The sequence below is a fragment of the Leuresthes tenuis genome, unplaced genomic scaffold (assembly GCF_036924035.1).
Source record: "Leuresthes tenuis unplaced genomic scaffold, fLeuTen1.0.hap1 SCAF_21, whole genome shotgun sequence".
Classification (NCBI taxonomy): domain Eukaryota; kingdom Metazoa; phylum Chordata; class Actinopteri; order Atheriniformes; family Atherinopsidae; genus Leuresthes; species Leuresthes tenuis.
Window position 1 is genome coordinate 32,063,922 of NW_027325375.1, and position 23,245 is coordinate 32,087,166.

Consider the following 23,245-nt stretch of genomic DNA (forward strand, 5'->3'; position numbering starts at 1 on the left):
TCTTCCTGAGTCTTGCTCTGCCAGAGGTTTCTTACTAAGTCTGGTTCTGCCAGAGGTTTCTTCCTGGTTCTGCCAGAGGTTTCTTCCTGGTTCTGGTTCTGCCAGAGGTTTCTTCCTGAGTCTGGTTCTGCCAGAGGTTTCTTCCTGGTTCTGGTTCTGCCAGAGGTTTCTTCCTGGTTCTGCCAGAGGTTTCTTCCTGGTTCTTGTTCTGCCAGAGGTTTCTTCCTGGTTCTGCCAGAGGTTTCTTCCTGAGTCTGGTTCTGCCAGAGGTTTCTTCCTGGTTCTGGTTCTGCCAGAGGTTTCTTCCTGGTTCTGGTTCTGCCAGAGGTTTCTTCCTGTTAAAGGGAGTCGTTCCTTTCCACAGTCCCTCAGGCTCAGGACGGGAGATGGGACTGAAGACAAGTTTCGGTCCAATCTGTTGGTTTCCTTAGCTGGGATATTATTTTTTGAATTGGCTCCATATGAATTAATTGGATTATGATTACACTGAATTGAATTCCAATTGGCTTGAATTGGAATATATTACTTAAGTGCCTTGATATGACGATTGTTGTAATCTGGCGCTTTATAAATTGAATTAAATTTAATTTAATCGAATCGAATCGAATCGAATCGAATCGAATCCCTCTGTTCCAGGATGACTGAAGTCTTCCTGAGTCTGGTTCTGCTAGAGGTTTCTTCCTGGTTCTGGTTCTGCCAGAGGTTTCTTCCTGGTACTGGTCCTGCCAGAGGTTTCTTCCTGGTTCTGGTTCTGCCAGAGGTTTCTTCCTGGTTCTGGTTCTGCCAGAGGTTTCTTCCTGAGTCTGGTTCTGCCAGAGGTTTCTTCCTGGTTCTGCCAGAGGTTTCTTCCTGGTTCTGGTTCTGCCAGAGGTTTCTTCCTGGTTCTGCCAGAGGTTTCTTCCTGAGTCTGGTTCTACCAGATGTTTCTTCCTGGTTCTGGTTCTGCCAGAGGTTTCTTCCTGGTTCTGCCAGAGGTTTCTTCCTGAGTCTTGCTCTGCCAGAGGTTTCTTACTAAGTCTGGTTCTGCCAGAGGTTTCTTCCTGGTTATGGTTCTGCCAGAGGTTTATTCCTGGTTCTGCCAGAGGTTTCTTCCTGAGTCTGGTTCTACCAGATGTTTCTTCCTGGTTCTGGTTCTGCCAGAGGTTTCTTCCTGGTTCTGCCAGAGGTTTCTTCCTGAGTCTGGTTCTGCCAGAGGTTTCTTCCTGGTTCTGGTTCTGCCAGAGGTTTCTTCCTGGTTCTGCCAGAGGTTTCTTCCTGGTTCTGGTTCTGCCAGAGGTTTCTTCCTGAGTCTGGTTCTGCCAGAGGTTTCTTCCTGGTTCTGGTTCTGCCAGAGGCTTCTTCCTGGTTCTGGTTCTGCCAGAGGTTTCTTCCTGGTTCTGGTTCTGCCAGAGGTTTCTTCCTGGTTCTGGTTCTGCCAGAGGTTTCTTCCTGGTTCTGCCAGAGGTTTCTTCCTGAGTCTGGTTCTACCAGATGTTTCTTCCTGGTTCTGGTTCTGCCAGAGGTTTCTTCCTGGTTCTGCCAGAGGTTTCTTCCTGGTTCTGGTTCTGCCAGAGGCTTCTTCCTGGTTCTGGTTCTGCCAGAGGTTTCTTCCTGGTTCTGGTTCTGCCAGAGGTTTCTTCCTGGTTCTGGTTCTGCCAGAGGTTTCTTCCTGGTTCTGCCAGAGGTTTCTTCCTGAGTCTGGTTCTGCCAGAGGTTTCTTCCTGGTTCTGGTTCTGCCAGAGGCTTCTTCCTGGTTCTGGTTCTGCCAGAGGTTTCTTCCTGGTTCTGGTTCTGCCAGAGGTTTCTTCCTGGTTCTGGTTCTGCCAGAGGTTTCTTCCTGAGTCTGGTTCTGCCAGAGGTTTCTTCCTGGTTCTGCCAGAGGTTTCTTCCTGGTTCTGGTTCTGCCAGAGGTTTCTTCCTGGTTCTGCCAGAGGTTTCTTCCTGAGTCTGGTTCTACCAGATGTTTCTTCCTGGTTCTGGTTCTGCCAGAGGTTTCTTCCTGGTTCTGCCAGAGGTTTCTTCCTGAGTCTTGCTCTGCCAGAGGTTTCTTACTAAGTCTGGTTCTGCCAGAGGTTTCTTCCTGGTTATGGTTCTGCCAGAGGTTTATTCCTGGTTCTGCCAGAGGTTTCTTCCTGGTTCTGGTTCTGCCAGAGGTTTCTTCCTGAGTCTGGTTCTGCCAGAGGCTTCTTCCTGAGTCTGGTTCTGCCAGAGGCTTCTTCCTGGTTCTGGTTCTGCCAGAGGTTTCTTCCTGAGTCTGGTTCTGCCAGAGGTTTCTTCCTGAGTCTGGTTCTGCCAGAGGTTTCTTCCTGGTTCTGCCGGAGGTTTCTTCCTGGTTCTGGTTCTGCCAGAGGTTCCTTCCTGAGTCTGGTTCTGCCAGAGGTTTCTTCCTGGTACTGGTTCTGCCAGAGGTTTCTTCCTGGTTCTGGTTCTGCCAGAGGTTTCTTCCTGAGTCTGGTTCTGCCAGAGGTTTCTTCCTGAGTCTGCCAGAGGTTTCTTCCTGAGTCTGGTTCTACCAGATGTTTCTTCCTGGTTCTGGTTCTGCCAGAGGTTTCTTCCTGGTTCTGCCAGAGGTTTCTTCCTGGTTCTGGTTCTGCCAGAGGTTTCTTCCTTGTTCTGCCAGAGGTTTCTTCCTGAGTCTGGTTCTACCAGATGTTTCTTCCTGGTTCTGGTTCTGCCAGAGGTTTCTTCCTGGTTCTGCCAGAGGTTTCTTCCTGGTTCTGGTTCTGCCAGAGGTTTCTTCCTGAGTCTGGTTCTGCCAGAGGTTTCTTCCTGGTTCTGGTTCTGCCAGAGGCTTCTTCCTGGTTCTGGTTCTGCCAGAGGTTTCTCCCTGAGTCTGGTTCTGCCAGAGGTTTCTTCCTGGTTCTGCCAGAGGTTTCTTCCTGGTTCTGGTTCTGCCAGAGGTTTCTTCCTGTTAAAGGGAGTCGTTCCTTTCCACAGTCCCTCAGGCTCAGGACGGGAGATTGGACTGAAGACAAGTTTCGGTCCAATCTGTTGGTTTCCTTAGCTCGGATATTAACTTTTGAATTGGCTCCATATGAATTAATTGGATTATGATTACACTGAATTGAATTCCAATTGGCTTGAATTGGAATATATTACTTAAGTGCCTTGATATGACGATTGTTGTATTCTGGCGCTTTATAAATTGAATTAAATTGAATTTAATCGAATCGAATCGAATCGAATCGAATCCCTCTGTTCCAGGATGACTGAAGTCTTCCTGAGTCTGGTTCTGCTAGAGGTTTCTTCCTGGTTCTGGTCCTGCCAGAGGTTTCTTCCTGGTACTGGTTCTGCCAGAGGTTTCTTCCTGGTTCTGGTTCTGCCAGAGGTTTCTTCCTGAGTCTGGTTCTGTCAGAGGTTTCTTCCTGGTTCTGCCAGAGGTTTCTTCCTGAGTCTGGTTCTGCCAGAGGTTTCTTCCTGGTTCTGCCAGAGGTTTCTTCCTGAGTCTGGTTCTTCCAGAGGTTTCTTCCTGGTTGTGGTTCTGCCAGAGGTTTCTTCCTGGTTCTGGTTCTTCCAGAGGTTTCTTCCTGAGTCTGGTTCTGTCAGAGGTTTCTTCCTGGTTCTGCCAGAGGTTTCTTCCTGAGTCTGGTTCTGCCAGAGGTTTCTTCCTGGTTCTGGTTCTGCCAGAGGTTTCTTCCTGGTTCTGCCAGAGGTTTCTTCCTGAGTCTGGTTCTACCAGATGTTTCTTCCTGGTTCTGGTTCTGCCAGAGGTTTCTTCCTGGTTCTGCCAGAGGTTTCTTCCTGGTTCTGGTTCTGCCAGAGGTTTCTTCCTGGTTCTGCCAGAGGTTTCTTCCTGAGTCTGGTTCTACCAGATGTTTCTTCCTGGTTCTGGTTCTGCCAGAGGTTTCTTCCTGGTTCTGCCAGAGGTTTCTTCCTGGTTCTGGTTCTGCCAGAGGTTTCTTCCTGAGTCTGGTTCTGCCAGAGGTTTCTTCCTGAGTCTGGTTCTGCCAGAGGCTTCTTCCTGGTTCTGGTTCTGCCAGAGGTTTCTTCCTGAGTCTGGTTCTGCCAGAGGTTTCTTCCTGGTTCTGGTTCTGCCAGAGGCTTCTTCCTGGTTCTGGTTCTGCCAGAGGTTTATTCCTGTTAAAGGGAGTCGTTCCTTTCCACAGTCCCTCAGGCTCAGGACGGGAGATTGGACTGAAGACAAGTTTCGGTCCAATCTGTTGGTTTCATTAGCTGGGATATTATTTTTTGAATTGGCTCCATATGAATTAATTGGATTATGATTACACTGAATTGAATTCCAATTGGCTTGAATTGGAATATATTACTTAAGTGCCTTGATATGACGATTGTTGTAATCTGGCGCTTTATAAATTGAATTAAATTGAATTTAATCGAATCGAATCGAATCAAATCGAATCCCTCTGTTCCAGGATGACTGAAGTCTTCCTGAGTCTGGTTCTGCTAGAGGTTTCTTCCTGGTTCTGGTTCTGCCAGAGGTTTCTTCCTGGTACTGGTCCTGCCAGAGGTTTCTTCCTGGTACTGGTTCTGCCAGAGGTTTCTTCCTGGTTCTGCCAGAGGTTTCTTCCTGAGTATGGTTCTGCCAGAGGTTTCTTCCTGGTTCTGGTTCTGCCAGAGGTTTCTTCCTGGTTCTGGTTCTGCCAGAGGTTTCTTCCTGAGTCTGGTTCTGCCAGAGGTTTCTTCCTGATTCTGCCAGAGGTTTCTTCCTGAGTCTGGTTCTGCCAGAGGTTTCTTCCTGGTACTGGTTCTGCCAGAGGTTTCTTCCTGGTTCTGGTTCTTCCAGAGGTTTCTTCCTGAGTCTGGTTCTGTCAGAGGTTTCTTCCTGGTTCTGCCAGAGGTTTCTTCCTGAGTCTGGTTCTTCCAGAGGTTTCTTCCTGGTTGTGGTTCTGCCAGAGGTTTCTTCCTGGTTCTGGTTCTTCCAGAGGTTTCTTCCTGAGTCTGGTTCTGTCAGAGGTTTCTTCCTGGTTCTGCCAGAGGTTTCTTCCTGAGTCTGGTTCTGCCAGAGGTTTCTTCCTGGTTCTGGTTCTTCCAGAGGTTTCTTCCTGGTTCTGGTTCTGCCAGAGGTTTCTTCCTTGTTCTGCCAGAGGTTTCTTCCTGGTTCTGCCAGAGGTTTCTTCCTGGTTCTGCCAGAGGTTTCTTCCTGAGTCTGGTTCTTCCAGAGGTTTCTTCCTGGTTGTGGTTCTGCCAGAGGTCTCTTCCTGGTTCTGGTTCTTCCAGAGGTTTCTTCCTGAGTCTGGTTCTGTCAGAGGTTTCTTCCTGGTACTGGTCCTGCCAGAGGTTTCTTCCTGGTACTGGTTCTGCCAGAGGTTTCTTCCTGGTTCTGCCAGAGGTTTCTTCCTGAGTATGGTTCTGCCAGAGGTTTCTTCCTGGTTCTGCCAGAGGTTTCTTCCTGGTTCTGGTTCTGCCAGAGGTTTCTTCCTGAGTCTGGTTCTGCCAGAGGTTTCTTCCTGATTCTGCCAGAGGTTTCTTCCTGAGTCTGGTTCTGCCAGAGGTTTCTTCCTGGTACTGGTTCTGCCAGAGGTTTCTTCCTGGTTCTGGTTCTTCCAGAGGTTTCTTCCTGAGTCTGGTTCTGTCAGAGGTTTCTTCCTGGTTCTGCCAGAGGTTTCTTCCTGAGTCTGGTTCTTCCAGAGGTTTCTTCCTGGTTGTGGTTCTGCCAGAGGTTTCTTCCTGGTTCTGGTTCTTCCAGAGGTTTCTTCCTGAGTCTGGTTCTGTCAGAGGTTTCTTCCTGGTTCTGCCAGAGGTTTCTTCCTGAGTCTGGTTCTGCCAGAGGTTTCTTCCTGGTTCTGGTTCTTCCAGAGGTTTCTTCCTGGTTCTGGTTCTGCCAGAGGTTTCTTCCTTGTTCTGCCAGAGGTTTCTTCCTGGTTCTGCCAGAGGTTTCTTCCTGGTTCTGCCAGAGGTTTCTTCCTGAGTCTGGTTCTTCCAGAGGTTTCTTCCTGGTTGTGGTTCTGCCAGAGGTTTCTTCCTGGTTCTGGTTCTTCCAGAGGTTTCTTCCTGAGTCTGGTTCTGTCAGAGGTTTCTTCCTGGTTCTGCCAGAGGTTTCTTCCTGAGTCTGGTTCTGCCAGAGGTTTCTTCCTGGTTCTGGTTCTTCCAGAGGTTTCTTCCTGGTTCTGGTTCTGCCAGAGGTTTCTTCCTTGTTCTGCCAGAGGTTTCTTCCTGGTTCTGCCAGAGGTTTCTTCCTGAGTATGGTTCTGCCAGAGGTTTCTTCCTGGTTCTGGTTCTGCCAGAGGTTTCTTCCTGGTTCTGGTTCTGCCAGAGGTTTCTTCCTGAGTCTGGTTCTGCCAGAGGTTTCTTCCTGATTCTGCCAGAGGTTTCTTCCTGGTTCTGGTTCTGCCAGAGGTTTCTTCCTGAGTCTGGTTCTGCCAGAGGTTTCTTACTTGTTCTGGTTCTGCCAGAGGTTTCTTCCTGGTTCTGCCAGAGGTTTCTTCCTGAGTCTGGTTCTGCCAGAGGCTTCTTCCTGGTTCTGGTTCTGCCAGAGGTTTCTTCCTGAGTCTGGTTCTGCCAGAGGTTTCTTCCTGAGTCTGGTTCTGCGAGAGGTTTCTTCCTGGTTCTGCCAGAGGTTTCTTCCTGGTTCTGGTTCTGCCAGAGGTTTCTTCCTGTTAAAGGGACTCGTTCCTTTCCATAGTCCCTCAGGCTCAGGACGGGAGATTGGACTGAAGACAAGTTTCGGTGCAATCTGTTGGTTTCCTTAGCTAGGATATTAACTTTTGAATTGGCTCCATATGAATTAATTGGATTATGATTACACTGAATTGAATTCCAATTGGCTTGAATTGGAATATATTACTTAAGTGCCTTGATATGACGATTGTTGTAATCTGGCGCTTTATAAATTGAATTAAATTGAATTTAATCGAATCGAATCGAATCGAATCCCTCTGTTCCAGGATGACTGAAGTCTTCCTGAGTCTGGTTCTGCTAGAGGTTTCTTCCTGGTTCTGGTTCTGCCAGAGGTTTCTTCCTGGTACTGGTCCTGCCAGAGGTTTCTTCCTGGTTCTGGTTCTGCCAGAGGTTTCTTCCTGGTTCTGGTTCTGCCAGAGGTTTCTTCCTGGTTCTGCCAGAGGTTTCTTCCTGGTTCTGCCAGAGGTTTCTTCCTGGTTCTGGTTCTGCCAGAGGTTTCTTCCTGAGTCTGGTTCTGCCAGAGGTTTCTTCCTGGTTCTGGTTCTGCCAGAGGTTTCTTCCTGAGTCTGGTTCTGCCAGAGGTTTCTTCCTGGTTCTGCCAGAGGTTTCTTCCTGGTTCTGGTTCTGCCAGAGGTTTCTTCCTGAGTCTGGTTCTGCCAGAGGTTTCTTCCTTGTTCTGGTTCTGCCAGATGTTTCTTCCTGGTTCTGCCAGAGGTTTCTTCCTGGTTCTGGTTCTGCCAGAGGTTTCTTCCTGTTAAAGGGAGTCGTTCCTTTCCACAGTCCCTCAGGCTCAGGACGGGAGATTGGACTGAAGACAAGTTTCGGTCCAATCTGTTGGTTTCCTTAGCTCGGATATTATTTTTTGAATTGGCTCCATATGAATTAATTGGATTATGATTACAATGAATTGAATTCCAATTGGCTTGAATTGGACTATATTACTTAAGTGCCTTGAGATTACGATTGTTGTAATCTGGCGCTCTATAAATCGAATCGAATCGAATCGAATCGAATCGAATCGAATCGAATCCCTCTGTTCCAGGATGACTTTGAGTTAGTTTCACAGCCTGGTGTGTGTCCTCCTGCAGACATTACAGCCTGCAGCAGCTGTTGGACCCGCTCACGGTCACCTGGCAGCGTCTGGATTACCGCCTCAGCTGGCACCTGTGGGGCGTCCTGCAGGCGCTGCACTACAGCCACCTGAGCGCCTCGCGGCAGGGACTCCTCCACGCCAGCTACGCCGCTCAGCTGGAGAGCGCCGACCTCTGGCACATGGCCGTCTTCATCCTGCTGCACATGGTTCTGGTTCTGGTTCTGCCAGAGGTTTCTTCCTGGTTCTGCCAGAGGTTTCTTCCTGGTTCTGGTTCTGTCAGAGGTTTCTTCCTGGTTCTGACAGAGGTATCTTCCTGGTTGTGGTTCTGCCAGAGGTTTCTTCCTGGTTCTGGTTCTGCCAGAGGTTTCTTCCTGAGTCTGGTTCTGCCAGAGGTTTCTTCCTGGTTGTGGTTCTGCCAGAGGTTTCTTCCTGGTTCTGGTTCTGCCAGAGGTTTCTTCCTGAGTCTGGTTCTGCCAGAGGTTTCTTCTTGGTTCTGGTTCTGCAAGAGGTTTCTTCCTGGTTCTGCCAGAGGTTTCTTCCTGAGTCTGGTTCTACCAGATGTTTCTTCCTGGTTCTGGTTCTGCCAGAGGTTTCTTCCTGGTTCTGCCAGAGGTTTCTTCCTGAGTCTTGCTCTGCCAGAGGTTTCTTACTAAGTCTGGTTCTGCCAGAGGTTTCTTCCTGGTTCTGCCAGAGGTTTCTACCTGGTTCTGGTTCTGCCAGAGGTTTCTTCCTGAGTCTGGTTCTGCCAGAGGTTTCTTCCTGGTTCTGGTTCTGCCAGAGGTTTCTTCCTGAGTATGGTTCTGCCAGAGGTTTCTTCCTGGTTCTGGTTCTGCCAGAGGTTTCTTCCTGAGTCTGGTTCTGCCAGAGGTTTCTTCCTGGTTCTGGTTCTGCCAGAGGTTTCTTCCTGAGTCTGGTTCTGCCAGAGGTTCCTTCCTGAGTCTGGTTCTGCCAGAGGTTTCTTCCTGAGTCTGGTTCTGCCAGAGGTTTCTTCCTGGTTCTGGTTCTGCCAGAGGTTTCTTCCTGGTTCTGGTTCTGCCAGAGGTTTCTTCCTGAGTCTGGTTCTGCCAGAGGTTTCTTCTTGGTTCTGGTTCTGCCAGAGGTTTCTTCCTGGTTCTGGTTCTGCCAGAGGTTTCTTCCTGAGTCTGGTTCTGCCAGAGGTTTCTTCCTGGTTCTGCCAGAGGTTTCTTCCTGGTTCTGGTTCTGCCAGAGGTTTCTTCCTGTTAAAGGGAGTCGTTCCTTTCCACAGTCCCTCAGGCTCAGGACGGGAGATTGGACTGAAGACAAGTTTCGGTGCAATCTGTTGGTTTCCTTAGCTAGGATATTAACTTTTGAATTGGCTCCATATGAATTAATTGGATTATGATTACACTGAATTGAATTCCAATTGGCTTGAATTGGAATATATTACTTAAGTGCCTTGATATGACGATTGTTGTAATCTGGCGCTTTATAAATTTAATTAAATTGAATTTAATCGAATCGAATCGAATCGAATCGAATCGAATCCCTCTGTTACAGGATGACTGAAGTCTTCCTGAGTCTGGTTCTGCTAGAGGTTTCTTTCTGGTTCTGGTTCTGCCAGAGGTTTCTTCCTGGTACTGGTCCTGCCAGAGGTTTTTTCCTGGTTCTGGTTCTGCCAGAGGTTTCTTCCTGGTTCTGGTTCTGCCAGAGGTTTCTTCCTGAGTCTGGTTCTGCCAGAGGTTTCTTCCTGGTTCTGGTTCTGCCAGAGGTTTCTTCCTGAGTCTGGTTCTGCCAGAGGTTTCTTCCTTGTTCTGGTTCTGCCCGATGTTTCTTCCTGGTTCTGCCAGAGGTTTCTTCCTGGTTCTGGTTCTGCCAGAGGTTTCTTCCTGGTTCTGCAAGAGGTTTCTTCCTGGTTCTGGTTCTGCAAGAGGTTTCTTCCTGGTTCTGCCAGAGGTTTCTTCCTGGTTCTGGTTCTGCCAGAGGTTTCTTCCTGGTTCTGGTTCTGCCAGAGGTTTCTTCCTTGTTCTGCCAGAGGTTTCTTCCTGGTTCTGCCAGAGGTTTCTTCCTGAGTATGGTTCTGCCAGAGGTTTCTTCCTGGTTTTGGTTCTGCCAGAGGTTTCTTCCTGGTTCTGGTTCTGCCAGAGGTTTCTTCCTGGTTCTGGTTCTGCCAGAGGTTTCTTCCTGAGTCTGGTTCTGCCAGAGGTTTCTTCCTGGTTCTGCCAGAGGTTTCTTCCTGGTTCTGGTTCTGCCAGAGGTTTCTTCCTGAGTCTGGTTCTGCCAGAGGTTTCTTCCTTGTTCTGGTTCTGCCAGATGTTTCTTCCTGGTTCTGGTTCTGCCAGAGGTTTCTTCCTGGTTCTGGTTCTGCCAGAGGTTTCTTCCTGAGTCTGGTTCTGCCAGAGGTTTCTTCCTTGTTCTGCCAGAGGTTTCTTCCTGGTTCTGGTTCTGCCAGAGGTTTCTTCCTGGTTCTGCCAGAGGTTTCTTCCTGAGTCTGGTTCTACCAGATGTTTCTTCCTGGTTCTGGTTCTGCCAGAGGTTTCTTCCTGGTTCTGCCAGAGGTTTCTTCCTGAGTCTTGCTCTGCCAGAGGTTTCTTACTAAGTCTGGTTCTGCCAGAGGTTTCTTCCTGGTTCTGCCAGAGGTTTCTTCCTGGTTCTGGTTCTGCCAGAGGTTTCTTCCTGAGTCTGGTTCTGCCAGAGGTTTCTTCCTGGTTCTGGTTCTGCCAGAGGTTTCTTCCTGGTTCTGCCAGAGGTTTCTTCCTGGTTCTTGTTCTGCCAGAGGTTTCTTCCTGGTTCTGCCAGAGGTTTCTTCCTGAGTCTGGTTCTGCCAGAGGTTTCTTCCTGGTTCTGGTTCTGCCAGAGGCTTCTTCCTGGTTCTGGTTCTGCCAGAGGTTTCTTCCTGGTTCTGGTTCTGCCAGAGGTTTCTTCCTGGTTCTGGTTCTGCCAGAGGCTTCTTCCTGGTTCTGGTTCTGCCAGAGGTTTCTTCCTGGTTCTGGTTCTGCCAGAGGTTTCTTTCTGGTTCTGGTTCTGCCAGAGGTTTCTTCCTGAGTCTGGTTCTGCCAGAGGTTTCTTCCTGGTTGTGGTTCTGCCAGAGGTTTCTTCCTGGTTCTGGTTCTGCCAGAGGTTTCTTCCTGAGTCTGGTTCTGCCAGAGGTTTCTTCTTGGTTCTGGTTCTGCAAGAGGTTTCTTCCTGGTTCTGCCAGAGGTTTCTTCCTGAGTCTGGTTCTACCAGATGTTTCTTCCTGGTTCTGGTTCTGCCAGAGGTTTCTTCCTGGTTCTGCCAGAGGTTTCTTCCTGAGTCTTGCTCTGCCAGAGGTTTCTTACTAAGTCTGGTTCTGCCAGAGGTTTCTTCCTGGTTCTGCCAGAGGTTTCTACCTGGTTCTGGTTCTGCCAGAGGTTTCTTCCTGAGTCTGGTTCTGCCAGAGGTTTCTTCCTGGTTCTGGTTCTGCCAGAGGTTTCTTCCTGAGTATGGTTCTGCCAGAGGTTTCTTCCTGGTTCTGGTTCTGCCAGAGGTTTCTTCCTGAGTCTGGTTCTGCCAGAGGTTTCTTCCTGGTTCTGGTTCTGCCAGAGGTTTCTTCCTGAGTCTGGTTCTGCCAGAGGTTCCTTCCTGAGTCTGGTTCTGCCAGAGGTTTCTTCCTGAGTCTGGTTCTGCCAGAGGTTTCTTCCTGGTTCTGGTTCTGCCAGAGGTTTCTTCCTGGTTCTGGTTCTGCCAGAGGTTTCTTCCTGAGTCTGGTTCTGCCAGAGGTTTCTTCTTGGTTCTGGTTCTGCCAGAGGTTTCTTCCTGGTTCTGGTTCTGCCAGAGGTTTCTTCCTGAGTCTGGTTCTGCCAGAGGTTTCTTCCTGGTTCTGCCAGAGGTTTCTTCCTGGTTCTGGTTCTGCCAGAGGTTTCTTCCTGTTAAAGGGAGTCGTTCCTTTCCACAGTCCCTCAGGCTCAGGACGGGAGATTGGACTGAAGACAAGTTTCGGTGCAATCTGTTGGTTTCCTTAGCTAGGATATTAACTTTTGAATTGGCTCCATATGAATTAATTGGATTATGATTACACTGAATTGAATTCCAATTGGCTTGAATTGGAATATATTACTTAAGTGCCTTGATATGACGATTGTTGTAATCTGGCGCTTTATAAATTTAATTAAATTGAATTTAATCGAATCGAATCGAATCGAATCGAATCCCTCTGTTACAGGATGACTGAAGTCTTCCTGAGTCTGGTTCTGCTAGAGGTTTCTTTCTGGTTCTGGTTCTGCCAGAGGTTTCTTCCTGGTACTGGTCCTGCCAGAGGTTTTTTCCTGGTTCTGGTTCTGCCAGAGGTTTCTTCCTGGTTCTGGTTCTGCCAGAGGTTTCTTCCTGAGTCTGGTTCTGCCAGAGGTTTCTTCCTGGTTCTGCCAGAGGTTTCTTCCTGGTTCTGGTTCTGCCAGAGGTTTCTTCCTGAGTCTGGTTCTGCCAGAGGTTTCTTCCTTGTTCTGGTTCTGCCAGAGGTTTCTTCCTGGTTCTGGTTCTGCCAGAGGTTTCTTCCTGAGTCTGGTTCTGCCAGAGGTTTCTTCTTGGTTCTGGTTCTGCCAGAGGTTTCTTCCTGGTTCTGGTTCTGCCAGAGGTTTCTTCCTGAGTCTGGTTCTGCCAGAGGTTTCTTCCTGGTTCTGCCAGAGGTTTCTTCCTGGTTCTGGTTCTGCCAGAGGTTTCTTCCTGTTAAAGGGAGTCGTTCCTTTCCACAGTCCCTCAGGCTCAGGACGGGAGATTGGACTGAAGACAAGTTTCGGTGCAATCTGTTGGTTTCCTTAGCTAGGATATTAACTTTTGAATTGGCTCCATATGAATTAATTGGATTATGATTACACTGAATTGAATTCCAATTGGCTTGAATTGGAATATATTACTTAAGTGCCTTGATATGACGATTGTTGTAATCTGGCGCTTTATAAATTTAATTAAATTGAATTTAATCGAATCGAATCGAATCGAATCGAATCGAATCCCTCTGTTACAGGATGACTGAAGTCTTCCTGAGTCTGGTTCTGCTAGAGGTTTCTTTCTGGTTCTGGTTCTGCCAGAGGTTTCTTCCTGGTACTGGTCCTGCCAGAGGTTTTTTCCTGGTTCTGGTTCTGCCAGAGGTTTCTTCCTGGTTCTGGTTCTGCCAGAGGTTTCTTCCTGAGTCTGGTTCTGCCAGAGGTTTCTTCCTGGTTCTGCCAGAGGTTTCTTCCTGGTTCTGGTTCTGCCAGAGGTTTCTTCCTGAGTCTGGTTCTGCCAGAGGTTTCTTCCTTGTTCTGGTTCTGCCCGATGTTTCTTCCTGGTTCTGCCAGAGGTTTCTTCCTGGTTCTGGTTCTGCCAGAGGTTTCTTCCTGGTTCTGCAAGAGGTTTCTTCCTGGTTCTGGTTCTGCAAGAGGTTTCTTCCTGGTTCTGCCAGAGGTTTCTTCCTGGTTCTGGTTCTGCCAGAGGTTTCTTCCTGGTTCTGGTTCTGCCAGAGGTTTCTTCCTTGTTCTGCCAGAGGTTTCTTCCTGGTTCTGCCAGAGGTTTCTTCCTGAGTATGGTTCTGCCAGAGGTTTCTTCCTGGTTTTGGTTCTGCCAGAGGTTTCTTCCTGGTTCTGGTTCTGCCAGAGGTTTCTTCCTGGTTCTGGTTCTGCCAGAGGTTTCTTCCTGAGTCTGGTTCTGCCAGAGGTTTCTTCCTGGTTCTGCCAGAGGTTTCTTCCTGGTTCTGGTTCTGCCAGAGGTTTCTTCCTGAGTCTGGTTCTGCCAGAGGTTTCTTCCTTGTTCTGGTTCTGCCAGATGTTTCTTCCTGGTTCTGGTTCTGCCAGAGGTTTCTTCCTGGTTCTGGTTCTGCCAGAGGTTTCTTCCTGAGTCTGGTTCTGCCAGAGGTTTCTTCCTTGTTCTGCCAGAGGTTTCTTCCTGGTTCTGGTTCTGCCAGAGGTTTCTTCCTGGTTCTGCCAGAGGTTTCTTCCTGAGTCTGGTTCTACCAGATGTTTCTTCCTGGTTCTGGTTCTGCCAGAGGTTTCTTCCTGGTTCTGCCAGAGGTTTCTTCCTGAGTCTTGCTCTGCCAGAGGTTTCTTACTAAGTCTGGTTCTGCCAGAGGTTTCTTCCTGGTTCTGCCAGAGGTTTCTTCCTGGTTCTGGTTCTGCCAGAGGTTTCTTCCTGAGTCTGGTTCTGCCAGAGGTTTCTTCCTGGTTCTGGTTCTGCCAGAGGTTTCTTCCTGGTTCTGCCAGAGGTTTCTTCCTGGTTCTTGTTCTGCCAGAGGTTTCTTCCTGGTTCTGCCAGAGGTTTCTTCCTGAGTCTGGTTCTGCCAGAGGTTTCTTCCTGGTTCTGGTTCTGCCAGAGGCTTCTTCCTGGTTCTGGTTCTGCCAGAGGTTTCTTCCTGGTTCTGGTTCTGCCAGAGGTTTCTTCCTGGTTCTGGTTCTGCCAGAGGCTTCTTCCTGGTTCTGGTTCTGCCAGAGGTTTCTTCCTGGTTCTGGTTCTGCCAGAGGTTTCTTTCTGGTTCTGGTTCTGCCAGAGGTTTCTTCCTGAGTCTGGTTCTGCCAGAGGTTTCTTCCTGGTTGTGGTTCTGCCAGAGGTTTCTTCCTGGTTCTGGTTCTGCCAGAGGTTTCTTCCTGAGTCTGGTTCTGCCAGAGGTTTCTTCTTGGTTCTGGTTCTGCAAGAGGTTTCTTCCTGGTTCTGCCAGAGGTTTCTTCCTGAGTCTGGTTCTACCAGATGTTTCTTCCTGGTTCTGGTTCTGCCAGAGGTTTCTTCCTGGTTCTGCCAGAGGTTTCTTCCTGAGTCTTGCTCTGCCAGAGGTTTCTTACTAAGTCTGGTTCTGCCAGAGGTTTCTTCCTGGTTCTGCCAGAGGTTTCTACCTGGTTCTGGTTCTGCCAGAGGTTTCTTCCTGAGTCTGGTTCTGCCAGAGGTTTCTTCCTGGTTCTGGTTCTGCCAGAGGTTTCTTCCTGAGTATGGTTCTGCCAGAGGTTTCTTCCTGAGTCTGGTTCTGCCAGAGGTTCCTTCCTGAGTCTGGTTCTGCCAGAGGTTTCTTCCTGAGTCTGGTTCTGCCAGAGGTTTCTTCCTGGTTCTGGTTCTGCCAGAGGTTTCTTCCTGGTTCTGGTTCTGCCAGAGGTTTCTTCCTGAGTCTGGTTCTGCCAGAGGTTTCTTCTTGGTTCTGGTTCTGCCAGAGGTTTCTTCCTGGTTCTGGTTCTGCCAGAGGTTTCTTCCTGAGTCTGGTTCTGCCAGAGGTTTCTTCCTGGTTCTGCCAGAGGTTTCTTCCTGGTTCTGGTTCTGCCAGAGGTTTCTTCCTGTTAAAGGGAGTCGTTCCTTTCCACAGTCCCTCAGGCTCAGGACGGGAGATTGGACTGAAGACAAGTTTCGGTGCAATCTGTTGGTTTCCTTAGCTAGGATATTAACTTTTGAATTGGCTCCATATGAATTAATTGGATTATGATTACACTGAATTGAATTCCAATTGGCTTGAATTGGAATATATTACTTAAGTGCCTTGATATGACGATTGTTGTAATCTGGCGCTTTATAAATTTAATTAAATTGAATTTAATCGAATCGAATCGAATCGAATCGAATCGAATCCCTCTGTTACAGGATGACTGAAGTCTTCCTGAGTCTGGTTCTGCTAGAGGTTTCTTTCTGGTTCTGGTTCTGCCAGAGGTTTCTTCCTGGTACTGGTCCTGCCAGAGGTTTTTTCCTGGTTCTGGTTCTGCCAGAGGTTTCTTCCTGGTTCTGGTTCTGCCAGAGGTTTCTTCCTGAGTCTGGTTCTGCCAGAGGTTTCTTCCTGGTTCTGCCAGAGGTTTCTTCCTGGTTCTGGTTCTGCCAGAGGTTTCTTCCTGAGTCTGGTTCTGCCAGAGGTTTCTTCCTTGTTCTGGTTCTGCCCGATGTTTCTTCCTGGTTCTGCCAGAGGTTTCTTCCTGGTTCTGGTTCTGCCAGAGGTTTCTTCCTGGTTCTGCAAGAGGTTTCTTCCTGGTTCTGGTTCTGCAAGAGGTTTCTTCCTGGTTCTGCCAGAGGTTTCTTCCTGGTTCTGGTTCTGCCAGAGGTTTCTTCCTGGTTCTGGTTCTGCCAGAGGTTTCTTCCTTGTTCTGCCAGAGGTTTCTTCCTGGTTCTGCCAGAGGTTTCTTCCTGAGTATGGTTCTGCCAGAGGTTTCTTCCTGGTTTTGGTTCTGCCAGAGGTTTCTTCCTGGTTCTGGTTCTGCCAGAGGTTTCTTCCTGGTTCTGGTTCTGCCAGAGGTTTCTTCCTGAGTCTGGTTCTGCCAGAGGTTTCTTCCTGGTTCTGCCAGAGGTTTCTTCCTGGTTCTGGTTCTGCCAGAGGTTTCTTCCTGAGTCTGGTTCTGCCAGAGGTTTCTTCCTCGTTCTGGTTCTGCCAGATGTTTCTTCCTGGTTCTGGTTCTGCCAGAGGTTTCTTCCTGGTTCTGGTTCTGCCAGAGGTTTCTTCCTGAGTCTGGTTCTGCCAGAGGTTTCTTCCTTGTTCTGCCAGAGGTTTCTTCCTGGTTCTGGTTCTGCCAGAGGTTTCTTCCTGGTTCTGCCAGAGGTTTCTTCCTGAGTCTGGATCTACCAGATGTTTCTTCCTGGTTCTGGTTCTGCCAGAGGTTTCTTCCTGGTTCTGCCAGAGGTTTCTTCCTGAGTCTTGCTCTGCCAGAGGTTTCTTACTAAGTCTGGTTCTGCCAGAGGTTTCTTCCTGGTTCTGCCAGAGGTTTCTTCCTGGTTCTGGTTCTGCCAGAGGTTTGTTCCTGAGTCTGGTTCTGCCAGAGGTTTCTTCCTGGTTCTGGTTCTGCCAGAGGTTTCTTCCTGGTTCTGCCAGAGGTTTCTTCCTGGTTCTTGTTCTGCCAGAGGTTTCTTCCTGGTTCTGCCAGAGGTTTCTTCCTGAGTCTGGTTCTGCCAGAGGTTTCTTCCTGGTTCTGGTTCTGCCAGAGGTTTCTTCCTGGTTCTGCCAGAGGTTTCTTCCTGGTTCTGGTTCTGCCAGAGGTTTCTTTCTGGTTCTGGTTCTGCCAGAGGCTTCTTCCTGGTTCTGGTTCTGCCAGAGGTTTCTTCCTGGTTCTGGTTCTGCCAGAGGTTTCTTCCTGGTTCTGGTTCTGCCAGAGGTTTCTTCCTGTTAAAGGGAGTCGTTCCTTTCCACAGTCCCTCAGGCTCAGGACGGGAGATTGGACTGAAGACAAGTTTCGGTCCAATCTGTTGGTTTCCTTAGCTCGGATATTATTTTTTGAATTGGCTCCATATGAATTAATTGGATTATGATTACACTGAATTGAATTCCAATTGGCTTGAATTGGAATATATTACTTAAGTGCCTTGATATGACGATTGTTGTAATCTGGCGCTTTATAAATTGAATTAAATTTAATTTAATCGAATCGAATCGAATCGAATCGAATCGAATCCCTCTGTTCCAGGATGACTGAAGTCTGCCTGAGTCTGGTTCTGCTAGAGGTTTCTTCCTGGTTCTGGTTCTGCCAGAGGTTTCTTCCTGGTACTGGTCCTGCCAGAGGTTTCTTCCTGGTTCTGGTTCTGCCAGAGGTTTCTTCCTGGTTCTGGTTCTGCCAGAGGTTTCTTCCTGAGTCTGGTTCTGCCAGAGGTTTCTTCCTGGTTCTGCCAGAGGTTTCTTCCTGGTTCTGGTTCTGCCAGAGGTTTCTTCCTGGTTCTGCCAGAGGTTTCTTACTAAGTCTGGTTCTGCCAGAGGTTTCTTCCTGGTTATGGTTCTGCCAGAGGTTTATTCCTGGTTCTGCCAGAGGTTTCTTCCTGAGTCTGGTTCTACCAGATGTTTCTTCCTGGTTCTGGTTCTGCCAGAGGTTTCTTCCTGGTTCTGCCAGAGGTTTCTTCCTGAGTCTGGTTCTGCCAGAGGTTTCTTCCTGGTTCTGGTTCTGCCAGAGGTTTCTTCCTGGTTCTGGTTCTGGTTCTGCCAGAGGTTTCTTCCTGGTTCTGCCAGAGGTTTCTTCCTGGTTCTGGTTCTGCCAGAGGCTTCTTCCTGGTTCTGGTTCTGCCAGAGGTTTCTTACTAAGTCTGGTTCTGCCAGAGGTTTCTTCCTGGTTATGGTTCTGCCAGAGGTTTATTCCTGGTTCTGCCAGAGGTTTCTTCCTGAGTCTGGTTCTACCAGATGTTTCTTCCTGGTTCTGGTTCTGCCAGAGGTTTCTTCCTGGTTCTGCCAGAGGTTTCTTCCTGAGTCTGGTTCTGCCAGAGGTTTCTTCCTGGTTCTGGTTCTGCCAGAGGTTTCTTCCTGGTTCTGGTTCTGGTTCTGCCAGAGGTTTCTTCCTGGTTCTGCCAGAGGCTTCTTCCTGGTTCTGGTTCTTTCAGAGGTTTCTTCCTGGTTCTGGTTCTGTCAGAGGTTTCTTCCTGAGTCTGGTTCTGCCAGAGGTTTCTTCCTGGTTCTGGTTCTGCCAGAGGTTTCTTCCTGTTAAAGGGAGTCGTTCCTTTCCACAGTCCCTCAGGCTCAGGACGGGAGATGGGACTGAAGACAAGTTTCGGTCCAATCTGTTGGTTTCCTTAGCTGGGATATTATTTTTTGAATTGGCTCCATATGAATTAATTGGATTATGATTACACTGAATTGAATTCCAATTGTCTTGAATTGGAATATATTACTTAAGTGCCTTGATATGACGATTGTTGTAATCTGGCGCTTTATAAATTGAATTAAATTAAATTTAATCGAATCGAATCGAATCCCTCTGTTCCAGGATGACTGAAGTCTTCCTGAGTCTGGTTCTGCTAGAGGTTTCTTCCTGGTTCTGGTTCTGCCAGAGGTTTCTTCCTGGTACTGGTCCTGCCATAGGTTTCTTCCTGGTTCTGGTTCTGCCAGAGGTTTCTTCCTGGTTCTGGTTCTGCCAGAGGTTTCTTCCTGAGTCTGGTTCTGCCAGAGGTTTCTTCCTGGTTCTGCCAGAGGTTTCTTCCTGGTTCTGGTTCTGCCAGAGGTTTCTTCCTGGTTCTGCCAGAGGTTTCTTCCTGAGTCTGGTTCTACCAGATGTTTCTTCCTGGTTCTGGTTCTGCCAGAGGTTTCTTCCTGGTTCTGCCAGAGGTTTCTTCCTGAGTCTGGTTCTACCAGATGTTTCTTCCTGGTTCTGGTTCTGCCAGAGGTTTCTTCCTGGTTCTGCCAGAGGTTTCTTCCTGAGTCTGGTTCTGCCAGAGGCTTCTTCCTGGTTCTGGTTCTGCCAGAGGTTTCTTCCTGAGTCTGGTTCTGCCAGAGGCTTCTTCCTGGTTCTGGTTCTGCCAGAGGCTTCTTCCTGGTTCTGGTTCTGCCAGAGGTTTCTTCCTGTTAAAGGGAGTCGTTCCTTTCCACAGTCCCTCAGGCTCAGGACGGGAGATTGGACTGAAGACAAGTTTCGGTCCAATCTGTTGGTTTCATTAGCTGGGATATTATTTTTTGAATTGGCTCCATATGAATTAATTGGATTATGATTACACTGAATTGAATTCCAATTGGCTTGAATTGGAATATATTACTTAAGTGCCTTGATATGACGATTGTTGTAATCTGGCGCTTTATAAATTGAATTAAATTGAATTTAATCGAATCGAATCAAATCGAATCCCTCTGTTCCAGGATGACTGAAGTCTTCCTGAGTCTGGTTCTGCTAGAGGTTTCTTCCTGGTTCTGGTTCTGCCAGAGGTTTCTTCCTGGTACTGGTCCTGCCAGAGGTTTCTTCCTGGTACTGGTTCTGCCAGAGGTTTCTTCCTGGTTCTGGTTCTGCCAGAGGTTTCTTCCTGAGTCTGGTTCTGCCAGAGGTTTCTTCCTGAGTCTGGTTCTGCCAGAGGTTTCTTCCTGAGTCTGGTTCTTCCAGAGGTTTCTTCCTGGTTGTGGTTCTGCCAGAGGTTTCTTCCTGGTTCTGGTTCTGCCAGAGGTTTCTTCCTGAGTCTGGTTCTGCCAGAGGTTTCTTCCTGGTTCTGGTTCTGCCAGAGGTTTCTTCCTGGTTCTGCCAGAGGTTTCTTCCTGAGTCTGGTTCTACCAGATGTTTCTTCCTGGTTCTGGTTCTGCCAGAGGTTTCTTCCTGGTTCTGCCAGAGGTTTCTTCCTGGTTCTGGTTCTGCCAGAGGTTTCTTCCTGGTTCTGCCAGAGGTTTCTTCCTGAGTCTGGTTCTACCAGATGTTTCTTCCTGGTTCTGGTTCTGCCAGAGGTTTCTTCCTGGTTCTGCCAGAGGTTTCTTCCTGGTTCTGGTTCTGCCAGAGGTTTCTTCCTGAGTCTGGTTCTGCCAGAGGTTTCTTCCTGGTTCTGGTTCTGCCAGAGGCTTCTTCCTGGTTCTGGTTCTGCCAGAGGTTTCTTCCTGGTTCTGGTTCTGCCAGAGGTTTCTTCCTGGTTCTGGTTCTGCCAGAGGTTTCTTCCTGTTAAAGGGAGTCATTCCTTTCCACAGTCCCTCAGGCTCAGGACGGGAGATTGGACTGAAGACAAGTTTCGGTCCAATCTGTTGGTTTCCTTAGCTGGGATATTATTTTTTGAATTGGCTCCATATGAATTAATTGGATTATGATTACAATGAATTGAATTCCAATTGGCTTGAATTGGACTATATTACTTAAGTGCCTTGAGATGACGATTGTTGTAATCTGGCGCTCTATAAATTGAATTAAATTGAATTTAATCGAATCGAATCGAATCGAATCGAATCGAATCGAATCCCTCTGTTCCAGGATGACTTTGAGTTAGTTTCACAGCCTGGTGTGTGTCCTCCTGCAGACATTACAGCCTGCAGCAGCTGTTGGACCCGCTCACGGTCACCTGGCAGCGTCTGGATTACCGCCTCAGCTGGCACCTGTGGGGCGTCCTGCAGGCGCTGCACTACAGCCACCTGAGCGCCTCGCGGCAGGGACTCCTCCACGCCAGCTACGCCACTCAGCTGGAGAGCGCCGACCTCTGGCACATGGCCATCTTCATCCTGCTGCACATGGTTGTGGTTCTGGTTCTACCAGATGTTTCTTCCTGGTTCTGGTTCTGCCAGAGGTTTCTTCCTGAGTCTGGTTCTTCCAGAGGTTTCTTCCTGGTTGTGGTTCTGCCAGAGGTTTCTTCCTGGTTCTGGTTCTTCCAGAGGTTTCTTCCTGAGTCTGGTTCTGTCAGAGGTTTCTTCCTGGTTCTGCCAGAGGTTTCTTCCTGAGTCTGGTTCTGCCAGAGGCTTCTTCCTGGTTCTGGTTCTGCCAGAGGTTTCTTCCTGAGTCTGGTTCTGCCAGAGGCTTCTTCCTGGTTCTGGTTCTGCCAGAGGCTTCTTCCTGGTTCTGGTTCTGCCAGAGGTTTCTTCCTGTTAAAGGGAGTCGTTCCTTTCCACAGTCCCTCAGGCTCAGGACGGGAGATTGGACTGAAGACAAGTTTCGGTCCAATCTGTTGGTTTCATTAGCTGGGATATTATTTTTTGAATTGGCTCCATATGAATTAATTGGATTATGATTACACTGAATTGAATTCCAATTGGCTTGAATTGGAATATATTACTTAAGTGCCTTGATATGACGATTGTTGTAATCTGGCGCTTTATAAATTGAATTAAATTGAATTTAATCGAATCGAATCAAATCGAATCCCTCTGTTCCAGGATGACTGAAGTCTTCCTGAGTCTGGTTCTGCTAGAGGTTTCTTCCTGGTTCTGGTTCTGCCAGAGGTTTCTTCCTGGTACTGGTCCTGCCAGAGGTTTCTTCCTGGTACTGGTTCTGCCAGAGGTTTCTTCCTGGTTCTGGTTCTGCCAGAGGTTTCTTCCTGAGTCTGGTTCTGCCAGAGGTTTCTTCCTGAGTCTGGTTCTGCCAGAGGTTTCTTCCTGAGTCTGGTTCTGCCAGAGGTTTCTTCCTGGTTGTGGTTCTGCCAGAGGTTTCTTCCTGGTTCTGGTTCTTCCAGAGGTTTCTTCCTGAGTCTGGTTCTGTCAGAGGTTTCTTCCTGGTTCTGCCAGAGGTTTCTTCCTGAGTCTGGTTCTGCCAGAGGTTTCTTCCTGGTTCTGGTTCTGCCAGAGGTTTCTTCCTGGTTCTGCCAGAGGTTTCTTCCTGAGTCTGGTTCTACCAGATGTTTCTTCCTGGTTCTGGTTCTGCCAGAGGTTTCTTCCTGGTTCTGCCAGAGGTTTCTTCCTGGTTCTGGTTCTGCCAGAGGTTTCTTCCTGGTTCTGCCAGAGGTTTCTTCCTGAGTCTGGTTCTACCAGATGTTTCTTCCTGGTTCTGGTTCTGCCAGAGGTTTCTTCCTGGTTCTGCCAGAGGTTTCTTCCTGGTTCTGGTTCTGCCAGAGGTTTCTTCCTGAGTCTGGTTCTGCCAGAGGTTTCTTCCTGGTTCTGGTTCTGCCAGAGGCTTCTTCCTGGTTCTGGTTCTGCCAGAGGTTTCTTCCTGGTTCTGGTTCTGCCAGAGGTTTCTTCCTGGTTCTGGTTCTGCCAGAGGTTTCTTCCTGTTAAAGGGAGTCATTCCTTTCCACAGTCCCTCAGGCTCAGGACGGGAGATTGGACTGAAGACAAGTTTCGGTCCAATCTGTTGGTTTCCTTAGCTGGGATATTATTTTTTGAATTGGCTCCATATGAATTAATTGGATTATGATTACAATGAATTGAATTCCAATTGGCTTGAATTGGACTATATTACTTAAGTGCCTTGAGATGACGATTGTTGTAATCTGGCGCTCTATAAATTGAATTAAATTGAATTTAATCGAATCGAATCGAATCGAATCGAATCGAATCGAATCGAATCCCTCTGTTCCAGGATGACTTTGAGTTAGTTTCACAGCCTGGTGTGTGTCCTCCTGCAGACATTACAGCCTGCAGCAGCTGTTGGACCCGCTCACGGTCACCTGGCAGCGTCTGGATTACCGCCTCAGCTGGCACCTGTGGGGCGTCCTGCAGGCGCTGCACTACAGCCACCTGAGCGCCTCGCGGCAGGGACTCCTCCACGCCAGCTACGCCACTCAGCTGGAGAGCGCCGACCTCTGGCACATGGCCATCTTCATCCTGCTGCACATGGTTGTGGTTCTGGTTCTACCAGATGTTTCTTCCTGGTTCTGGTTCTGCCAGAGGTTTCTTCCTGGTTCTGCCAGAGGTTTCTTCCTGAGTCTGGTTCTGCCAGAGGCTTCTTCCTGGTTCTGGTTCTGCCAGAGGTTTCTTCCTGAGTCTGGTTCTGCCAGAGGCTTCTTCCTGGTTCTGGTTCTGCCAGAGGCTTCTTCCTGGTTCTGGTTCTGCCAGAGGTTTCTTCCTGTTAAAGGGAGTCGTTCCTTTCCACAGTCCCTCAGGCTCAGGACGGGAGATTGGACTGAAGACAAGTTTCGGTCCAATCTGTTGGTTTCATTAGCTGGGATATTATTTTTTGAATTGGCTCCATATGAATTAATTGGATTATGATTACACTGAATTGAATTCCAATTGGCTTGAATTGGAATATATTACTTAAGTGCCTTGATATGACGATTGTTGTAATCTGGCGCTTTATAAATTGAATTAAATTGAATTTAATCGAATCGAATCAAATCGAATCCCTCTGTTCCAGGATGACTGAAGTCTTCCTGAGTCTGGTTCTGCTAGAGGTTTCTTCCTGGTTCTGGTTCTGCCAGAGGTTTCTTCCTGGTACTGGTCCTGCCAGAGGTTTCTTCCTGGTACTGGTTCTGCCAGAGGTTTCTTCCTGGTTCTGGTTCTGCCAGAGGTTTCTTCCTGAGTCTGGTTCTGCCAGAGGTTTCTTCCTGAGTCTGGTTCTGCCAGAGGTTTCTTCCTGAGTCTGGTTCTTCCAGAGGTTTCTTCCTGGTTGTGGT